This window comes from Hyla sarda, chromosome 4 (genome assembly GCF_029499605.1).
Source record: "Hyla sarda isolate aHylSar1 chromosome 4, aHylSar1.hap1, whole genome shotgun sequence".
Classification (NCBI taxonomy): Eukaryota; Metazoa; Chordata; class Amphibia; order Anura; family Hylidae; genus Hyla; species Hyla sarda.
Window position 1 is genome coordinate 212,735,631 of NC_079192.1, and position 11,058 is coordinate 212,746,688.

Sequence of the window (11,058 nt, forward strand, 5' to 3'; positions counted from 1 at the left end):
CATTTGTAGTCCCTGGCCAGAGACCAAGTATCCTAGAAAAGGAAGAGATTGGCATTCAAACAGACATTTCTCTATTTTGGCATAGAGTTGATTATCACGAAGTCTCTGAAGAACCATACGGACATGCTGGCGGTGTTCTTCAAGATTGGCAGAAAAAATCAGGATATCGTCCAGATATACAACAACACAGGAGTATAGGAGATCACGAAAAATTTCATTAACAAAGTCTTGGAAGACGGCAGGGGCGTTGCATAGACCAAAGGGCATGACCAGATACTCAAAGTGTCCATCTCTGGTGTTAAATGCCGTTTTCCATTCATCCCCCTCTCTGATGCGGATGAGATTATAAGCACCTCTTAAGTCCAGTTTGGTAAAAATATGGGCACCTTGGAGACGATCAAAGAGTTCAGAGATGAGGGGTAGGGGGTAGCGGTTCTTAACCGTGATTTTATTAAGACCGCGGTAGTCAATGCAAGGACGTAGAGAGCCATCTTTTTTGGACACAAAGAAAAATCCGGCTCCGGCAGGAGAGGAGGATTTACGGATAAAGCCCTTTTTTAAATTTTCTTGGACGTATTCAGACATGGCAAGAGTCTCTGGGACGGACAGAGGATAGATTCTGCCCCGGGGTGGAGTAGTGCCCGGGAGGAGGTCAATGGGACAATCATAAGGCCTGTGAGGAGGTAGAGTCTCAGCTTGTTTTTTGCAAAAAACGTCCGCAAAGTCCATATAGGCCTTAGGGAGACCGGTTACATGAGGAAGCACAGGGACACGGCAAGGTTTACTGGGAACCGGTTTTAAGCAGTCCTTGGAACAAGAGGGCCCCCAACTCTTGATCTCCCCAGTGGACCAATCCAGGATTGGGGAATGGAGTTGAAGCCAGGGAAGTCCAAGAAGGATTTCAGAAGTGCAATTGGGGAGGACCAACAGTTCAATCCTCTCGTGATGAGATCCGATGCACATTAGAAGGGGCTCCGTGCGGAAACGTATAGTACAGTCCAATCTTTCATTGTTTACACAATTGATGTAGAGGGGTCTGGCGAGACTGGTCACCGGGATGTTGAACCTGTTGACGAGAGAGGCTAAGATAAAATTTCCTGCAGATCCAGAGTCCAAGAAGGCCACAGCAGAGAAGGAGAAGGCAGAGGCAGACATCCGCACAGGTACAGTAAGACGTGGAGAAGCAGAGTAGACATCAAGGACTGTCTCACTTTTGTGCGGAGTCAGCGGACGTCTTTCCAGGCGGGGAGGACGGATAGGACAATCCTTCAGGAAGTGTTCGGTACTAGCACAGTACAGGCAGAGATTCTCCATGCGGCGTCGTGTCCTCTCTTGGGGTGTCAGGCGAGACCGGTCGACCTGCATAGCCTCCACGGCGGGAGGCACAGGAACAGATTGCAGGGGACCAGAGGAGAGAGGAGCCGGGGAGAAGAAACGCCTCGTGCGAACAGAGTCCATATCCTGGCGGAGCTCCTGACGCCGTTCGGAAAAACGCATGTCAATGCGAGTGGCAAGATGGATGAGTTCATGTAGGTTAGCAGGGATTTCTCGTGCGGCCAGAACATCTTTAATGTTGCTGGATAGGCCTTTTTTAAAGGTCGCGCAGAGTGCCTCATTATTCCAGGATAATTCTGAAGCAAGGGTACGGAACTGTACGGCATACTCGCCAACGGAAGAATTACCCTGGACCAGGTTCAACAGGGCAGTCTCAGCAGAAGAGGCTCGGGCAGGTTCCTCAAAGACACTTCGAATTTCCGAGAAGAAGGAGTGTACAGAGGCAGTGACGGGGTCATTGCGGTCCCAGAGCGGTGTGGCCCAAGCCAGGGCTTTTCCAGACAGCAGGCTGACTACGAAAGCCACCTTAGACCTTTCAGTGGGGAACTGGTCCGACATCATCTCCAAGTGTAATGAACATTGGGAAAGAAAGCCACGGCAAAACTTAGAGTCCCCATCAAATTTATCCGGCAAGGATAGTCGTATTCCAGAAGCGGCCACTCGCTGCGGAGGAGGTACAGGAGCTGGCGGAGGAGATGATTGCTGGAGCTGTGGTAGTAACTGTTGTAGCATAACAGTCAGTTGAGACAGCTGTTGGCCTTGTTGCGCAATCTGTTGTGACTGCTGGGCGACCACCGTGGTGAGGTCAGCGACAACTGGCAGAGGAACTTCAGCGGGATCCATGGCCGGATCTACTGTCACGATGCCGGCTGGCAGGTGGTGGATCCTCTGTGCCAGAGAGGGATTGGCGTGGACCGTGCTAGAGGATCGGTTCTAAGTCACTACTGGTTTTCACCAGAGCCCGCCGCAAAGCGGGATGGTCTTGCTGCGGCGGTAGTGACCAGGTCGTATCCCCTAGCAACGGCTCAACCTCTCTGGCTGCTGAAGATAGGCGCGGTACAAGGGAGTAGACAGAAGCAAGGTCGGACGTAGCAGAAGGTCGGGGCAGGCAGCAAGGATCGTAGTCAGGGGCAACGGCAGAAGGTCTGGAATCACAGGCAAGGAACACACAAGGAACGCTTTCACTGGCACTAGGGCAACAAGATCCGGCGAGGGAGTGAAGGGGAAGTGAGGTGATATAGGGAAGTGCACAGGTGTAAACACTAATTGGAACCACTGCACCAATCAGCGGTGCAGTGGCCCTTTAAATCGCAAAGACCCGGCGCGCGCGCGCCCTAGGGAGCGGGGCCGCGCGCGCCGGGACAGAACTGACGGGGAGCGAGTAAGGTACGGGAGCCGGGGTGCGCATCGCGAGCGGGCGCTACCCGCATCGCGAATCGCATCCCGGCCGGAGGTGGTAATGCAGCGCCCCGGGTCCGTGGAACCGACCGGGGCGCTGCAGTGAGGGAAGTGTAGCGAGCGCTCCGGGGAGGAGCGGGGACCCGGAGCGCTCGGCGTAACACTCACAGTCACTCTAAACACAGGCATTTAGCTCCAAGACAAGTGTGGATCCTTCCTAAGCATGTCCATTCCTGTCTGGCAGGTATGTATTAAAATCACCTGATGGTGGATAACCCCTTTTAGACTACATGGTTGAAGTTTTTGCTCTCAAAGTTTTATACAAGAGCATTAAATCTGACCCAATTTATCAGTAAGATGACATATGCTACCTTTACACTAGGGCGACCTCTAACAATGAATACTACTTCAGAGTTAGGTAACCACTATCCTTTGGCATGGGGCAACTCTACTGTGGGCTAGTAAAATCTATCCACCAAAGCTCCAACTGGGATGCTTCTGCTGTTCTCCTTAAAAAAGAGGCAGAATCGAAATCCAAAATGTTGCACCCATACAAGCAGGATACAATTTTGCAATCAAATCACAAGGACTTTAGGAGCATGGATAGACTCTCAAGTATTTATTGACAATCATACAACATGTTTCATCCAGGGGCGGACATATCACTTGTTCAGCCGGTTCGGCTGCACAGGGGCCCAGCGTGTTAGGGGGCCCACCTAGTAGCCCAGGTCACAGCCTGGGCCTCACAGTCTGGGCCCCTGTAGGGCCCCCTTCCAGTACTTCATACTAAATGCTGCAGCAACAGGTCCCGGACCTGCCGCTGACAGCAGTAATTTACCTTTAAACCGGCCGGGCCAGGGGCTGATGGGAACAGACGTGCCCCGCGTAGGCACGCACGTCTGTTCCAAGCCCCTGACGTCACGTGTCATGGTCTCTGACCCCGGCAGAAGCGACAGGAGCAGAAAACCCTCCCGTCTCACAGCCGCATCGCTGAGCAGATAAGGTGAGGAGAGCGACGGTCGGGTGCAGGGCGGGAGGGGGGGGGGGGTTGGGGGGGAAGGGATTGTAATGATGATGAAGAGGACAGGAGGGGTGTTGAAGAGGTTGGTGGTGTAATGATAAGGAGGATTGGGGGTCTGGGAGAGCGTAGTGTTGATAAGGAGGACCAGAAGGGGGGTCAGGGGTGTAGTGATTAGGGGGTTTAATGTTGATGAGAAGGACTGGGGGAGTGTCAGCTGTGTAATAATGATGAGGTGCTTAAGGTATATGAGGTGATGAGGAGACTGAGGATGGAGTGCATGGGGTGATGAGGAGACTGAGGATGGAGTGCATGGGGTGATGAGGAGACTGAGGATGGAGTGCATGGGGTGTATGAGGTGATAAGGAGACTGAGGATGGAGTGCATAGGGTGATGAGACTGAGGATGGAGTGCATAGGGTGATGAGGAGACTGAAGATGGAGTGCATGGGGTGATGAGGAGACTGAGGATGGAGTGCATAGGGTGATGAGGAGACTGAGGATGGAGTGCATGGGGTGTATGGGGTGATGAGGAGACTGAGGATGGGGTGATGAGGAGACTGAGGATGGAGTGCATAGGGTGATGAGGAGACTGAAGATGGAGTGCATGGGGTGATGAGGAGACTGAGGATGGAGTGCATAGGGTGATGAGGAGACTGAGGATGGGGTGCATGGGGTGTATGGGATGATGAGGAGAATGAGGATGGAGTGCGTGGGGTGTATGGGGTGATGAGGAGACTGAGGATGGAGTGCATGGGGTGATGAGGAGACTGAGGATGGAGTGCATAGGGTGATGAGACTGAGGATGGAGTGCATGGGGTGAGGAGGAGACTGAGGATGGAGTGCATGGGGTGATGAGGAGACTGAGGATGGAGTGCATGGGGTGAGGAGGAGACTGAGGATGGAGTGCATGGGGTGATGAGGAGACTGAGGATGGGGTGATGAGGAGACTGAGGATGGGGTGCATGGGGTGATGAGAAGACTGAGGATGGGGTGATGAGGAGACTGAGGATGGGGTGCGTGGGGTGTATGGGGTGATGAGGAGACTGAGGATGGAGTGCATGGGGTGATGAGGAGACTGAGGATGGAGTGCATGGGGTGATGAGGAGACTGAGGATGGAGTGCATGGGGTGCATGGGGTGATGAGAAGACTGAGGATGGGGTGATGAGGAGACTGAGGATGGGGTGCGTGGGGTGTATGGGGTGATGAGGAGACTGAGGATGGGGTGTATGGGGTGATGAGGAGACCGAGGATGGGTTGTGCGGGGTGTATGGGGTGATGAGACTGAAGATGGGGTGCGTGGGGTGTATGGGGTGATGAGGAGACTGAGGTTGGGGTATATGGGGGTGATGAGGAGACCGAGGATGGAGTGCATGGGGTGATGAGGAGACTGAGGATGGAGTGTGTGGGGTGTATGGGGTGATGAGAAGACCGAGGATGGGTTGTGTGGGGTGTATGGGGGGATGAGACTGAGGATGGGGTGCGTGGGGTGTATGGGGGAGATAAGGAGACTGAGGATGGGTTGCGTGGGGTGTATGGGGTGATTCAGTGGTGTATAGTGGTTGGCAGTATTAAATTAATAGAATACAGTGGTTGGCAGTATTATATTCATGGAGTACAGTGGTTGGCAGTATTATATTCAGGGTACAGTGGTTGGCAGTATTATAGTCAGGGTACAGTGGTTGGCAGTATTATATTCATGAAGTACAGTGGTTGGCAGTATTATATTCAGGGGTACAGTATTTGGCAGTATTATATTCAGGGGTACAGTGGTTGGCAGTATTCAGGGGGTACAGTGGTTGGCAGTATTATATTCAGGGGGTACAGTGGTTGGCAGTATTATATTCAGGGGTACAGTATTTGGCAGTATTATATTCAGGGGTACAGTGGTTGGCAGTATTCAGGGGGTACAGTGGTTGGCAGTATTATATTCAGGGGGTACAGTATTTGGCAAGGTTATAATGATTATTGTCATCATACAGAGGATGAGGATCTACTGACAAATTAAGGAACCAATTATGTCCAGGTGTCAGACTCTGCAGAGAAGATGGAAGAAATCCTGGTGTCTGGACCAGATGAAGAAGAAAAGTAAAGACAACAGAGAAGACGTCACTCAGGTCAGTGATATCATTGTGTATTCTCCTGACTGTCCCATCAGAGCTGTAGTCACTGATATCATTGTGTAGTCTCCTGACTGTCCCATCAGCTGTAGTCACTTCAGACATGATGGGAGTTTTAGCTTTCCAACATCTGGGGAGCCACTTGAACCAAGGTGATTGGTGGGGGTCCCATGAGTCAGACCCCCACCATAAAAATGGGCTGTTTATTTTAAAATGCCTGGGCCTATTTTTGGTCCCAGTCTGGCCCTGTCTGTAAGTCACTTCTATCACTAAGGATAAGAAGCCAAGGAACCAGGGGGTGCCAAGGGGTGTCGTGCTAAGTCCAGGGGTGCGAATGTAAAGGGGAGCACTGCCCTCTGCCTCCCAGCTAGATACGGGTCAGGCTGACCTGGGGGAGTACTCACGGGTCCTGGGCCGCACACTGAGAGGGACAGGGCCACCCGGAGCCCACCTCAGGAGCCGTTCCATCCACCTGTGCTGGACAAGGCAAGTGGCGACACTACACGGGCGGGGTAAGTGGAGGCACTCCGGTGGGGTCTAGGTACATGAGGGGGCACAGTGCTGGGGGGGGGGGGCCCAGGCACATTCTTTGCACAGGGGCCCTCTGCTGTCTGTGTCCGCCCCTGATTTCATCCCCCCAACTGGGACCTTTATCAGACATGAATTAGTTTTGTGAGGCAAAACCAAAAGTGAATTTAAGAGAAATTGCTTGATCCACTTCTTGTTTTGGCATTAAAAAAATGGATAACAATTTGTCGTAAAAGCTGTGTGTGTGAAATCACTCTTAGGGTGATGCAGTTTTTGTGGAAGTGTTTTTGTTTGAAAATTTTTCTTTCTTTAATCCACTCCTGACTTTAAATTAAAACGCTGTCTCAAAAACTTCCACAAAAACTGTGTTTCCATCCTGTTTGCTGATCCACCCTCTTAAATTAAGGTTGGATGACTTTCACTCTCTCAATTTGGTAGCAGGCCAGAGAATAAGAAGATTGAAAGGAATCATGTGCATCAACAAGAAAAACAATAACAGCCACTGAGACCAACACATTTGGAATTCATTTTGCAAATCTAACAAACCCAGGTGTCTAACTAGTGTTCTGCCTCAACAAAAACTGTGTCATACGAGACAGACAGAATAAGGAATACAAATACAAGATAATTCAACTTGTATGACATTCTGAGGAAGTTTACAGGACAGGAAAATATCAATGGTGAGCAAGGAGTGGGCGACAATCTCCAGCTCCTACTAAGATCACTAACCACATCTGAACATCAAACTAACCCATAGTGGTCCTGTTGCTTTTAAGGCTTATCATTTACCTCATCTTCTTTCATCTTTTCCCTTGAGTTTTACGTTCCAGCCATGTTTATTATCCTGGAGGAAGCATAAATAAACCTCAAGAGGATGTGTTTCTGACAATGAGATAATGACAGGGGGTTCTAAGCCCAAGAACTTGGCATCTTAGTTTTGGAAATCCTGTATACATACACAACATATACCTATCATCTTAAGCCAAAATGATGTCACCAACATGTGCAGTGGATACGTTCATTATCATCCTAATTTGTCTATCGCAGGATGTCCAAGAAAAACAATATCTTGCCATATCAGAACCAGACGTAACAGAACATGGGATAAACAAATTATCTGCCTCATAAATTGTAAAGATGCTTGTTTTACAAATGTTCCCTTAGACCAAATATCAGAAAAAAACATATCAGATGACAATGATTTACTGGTGCATTTCAAATTTGCAATGTAATAATCCTACAGATTAATAAAATGTAAATAGCTTTAACCACTTAAGGACCCATGATGGACTGGTACGTCATGAGTCCGCTCCCGTTCTATAATGCGGGGCCCCGCGTCATAGCGGGTCGGGCCTGGCCTCTAACAACGGCCGGGACCCATAGCTAATAGTGTGTGGCACTGATCGCGGTGCAGCGCGCTATTAACCCTTTAGACGTGGTGTTCAAAGTTGATCTACAGGGAAACTAAACTAATGACGGTAAGCTCAGTGGGCTGTTCGGGATCGCCGCAGTGAAATTGCAGCATCCCGAACAGCTGTAGGACACAAGGAGGGTCCCCTTACCGGCCTCCTGATGTCCGATCACCGAATGACTGCTCAGTGCCTGAGATCCAGGCATGAGCAATCAAGCAACAGAATCATCAATCAATGGTTTCCTATGCGAAACCATTGATCAATGTAAAAGATCAGTGTGAGCAGTGTTATAGCCCCCTATGGGAGCTATAACATTGCAAAAAAAAGTGGAAAAAAAAAAAGTTAATGAAGATCATTTAACCCCTTCCCTAATAAAAGTTTGAATCACCCCCCTTTTCCCATTAATAAAATGAAAAAAAACTGTGTAAATAAAAATAAAATTAAACATATGTGGTATCACTGCATGCTGATAATAAAATATATATCATTAATTTAACCGCACGGTCAATGGCGTATGCGCCAAAAAATTGCAAAGTCCAAAATAGCGTAATTTTTGGTCACTTTTTTTTCAATGTAACATTTTATTAAGTTTTAAGGCAAGAACAGAACATACAATGTGCTACGGGTAAGTCAAGAATGTACGAGTGGCAAGCACTCTTAGAACTAGAACACTCATGATTTTGGTCACTTTTTATATCATGAAAAAATGAATGAATAAAAAGTGTTCAATAAGTCGGATCAATACAAAAATGATACCACTAAAAACTTCAGATCACAGCACAAAAAATGAGCCCTCACACTGCCCCATAAGCGGAAAAGTAAAAAAGTTATAGGGGTCAGAAGATGACAATTTTAAACGTATAAATTTTCATGCATGTAGTTATGATTTTTTTCAGAAGTACGACAAAATCAAACCTATATAAGTAGGGTATCATTTTAATCGTATGGACCTATAGAATAAAGATAATTTTTTACCGAAAAATTTACTGTGTAGAAACGGAAGCCCCCAAAAGTTAAAAAATTGCGTTTTTTCTTCAATTTTGTTGCACAATGATTTTTTTTTCTGTTTTGCTGTAGATTCTTGGGTAAATGTCATTACAAAGTAGAATTGATGGTGCAAAGAATAAGCCATCATATGGATTTTTAGGTGCAAAATTGAAAGAGTTATGATTTTTAGAAGGTAAGGAGGAAAAAACTAAAGTGCAAAAACTGAAAAACCCTTCATCCTTAAGGGGTTAAAATTGTCAGTGTCAGTTATTACTGGTACAGTATATAACTATGTACTTTAATATTCAACAACCGGTCTCATAGTTAGGTTGGCACCTATACATAAGGAAGACATAGCACTAGTAGGGTTGCTAAGGAATACTGCAGTACCAAGACAGGTTAGTTTTACCATCATCACGGATGTAGACTCTTTACTGGTCTGCTTCTTAGACAGTGAGTAATGGCTGCTATCAGCTCACACTCAATGATTGACATCAGCCAATGACTGACATTACCAGCTGGAAGAAGTGCCTTCCAACACAAAAAAGCCATAGCCTTGTTACACCTCTGTTGAGTACAACATTATTCAGTCCTGCACTACTTCGGACAAAATGGATTATGCCTTGGCTGAGTGCTGTAATTTCTCTTTTTCATATTTGTTTTTCTACCATCCCCTGGGCAATTTTTATTTCTCTGGCCAAAGGTGTGTGCCCCTATGCAGTCAGCACTTATTGTACACTGTCAGAATGTAAAAGGATACCACCGAACTTTTTCATTTATATCTAGGTGAAATTACTTTAATGGCTTTAATGTCCGGTGTCCCATCTGTGCCCCATTTTGCTGGGATTTTTGGTGCTGCATCTCACACATGCCCTGACTCCTACTTAGTGTAAACCAAGGCACCTTTACTCCAGCTATGGCTCAGTCCCCCATTTTCCTAAGTCTGAGCAATAAGGTCCAATAGGTTCCTGACATGTGCTAAGGTGTTTGCTATTCTTGGTGTTGACCCAGCTTGTCCTTTGACCACATTTCTCTGTCTGTTGCCTGCCCTGACCTTCCGCTTGTATACTTTACTGTAATAGCTCTTCCTGCCCTTCTGTCTGCATATAATTTTACGGTGAAGTCCACCAGCCCTAACCTCTACTTGCCTGACTACAGCTTTCATCTTCTGCCTTGGTAGAGTGTATTGGTGTCTTCTGTCCATTCAAACATTATACAACTCCAATCACATAGGAGAATTTTACACTAATTTTGGCACCAAATCCATTGTCTTCATGGCACCTATGTAAATCTAGCTACAAAAAAGTAGAGCTGTGTACCAAAAACAGTTCAATTCATAAATCAATATAAAGGGGGGGGGGAGAGACATACCTGATATAAAACTTAACTTTTAATAAATCTAAATAAGAACCATGTATAAACACCCCACAGACATCAATATGTCCAGTAATGGCCGGTAACTAGCCAAACTGCTAATACCAGGGGTAAACAGGGAATAAATGAAGTCACAGTAGCACACAAAGTGATAAACTATATAAGTAAATGTGGAGAGCCACGGGTGTAGTGAGGTAGATACAGGGCACATGTTAATGCCCAAAGGCTAGATGGTATTAACCACCTTCGTGTTCATGACGCCAGGGCGTGGTTTTCTTATATAACCACCCGAATGTAGTACTGCTAGTCCTATGTCAGGCAGGGGCAATAAAGAGTCCAGGTTAAGGGTAACAGTAGCTTTTACTGAGGTTAGACAGATTGTACAGTCTATGCAGTTCAGTCAATATCCCAGAGAGGTGGCCAGTGACACAGGGGGACCTCGCAGGCTTTTTGGGACTTGCAGTGACTTGACAGACTATATTGCAGGCCACGTTGAATAGGCAATAGACTTGACTTGACTGACTTGATGACTGACAATTAGATGACTTTGGCTTACTTGCAATTGATAGGTGGCTGCAGACTTTAGGCTTGAGGCCTCCAATGCTCTGGACACTGATACTGGAACACTGGTTTGGACTTGACCTCAGTAGAAGTAGCAATTAGCTAAGAGAAAAAGAGAGAGAGAGAGATTGCAGCTCCTCACCATCTTATATAGGGGGCCGTGCAAGGAGCCCATAGGTCACTAGAGAGTCACCTGGTCACTGGGTTCTCTGAGTAATAATAATCATATGACTTAAACATGTGACTTAAACACAATCATGTGACTAACAATAAAGTTCCTTTGCTCATTATTTGAAAACCCTTTATGGGAAACCTATATACACAA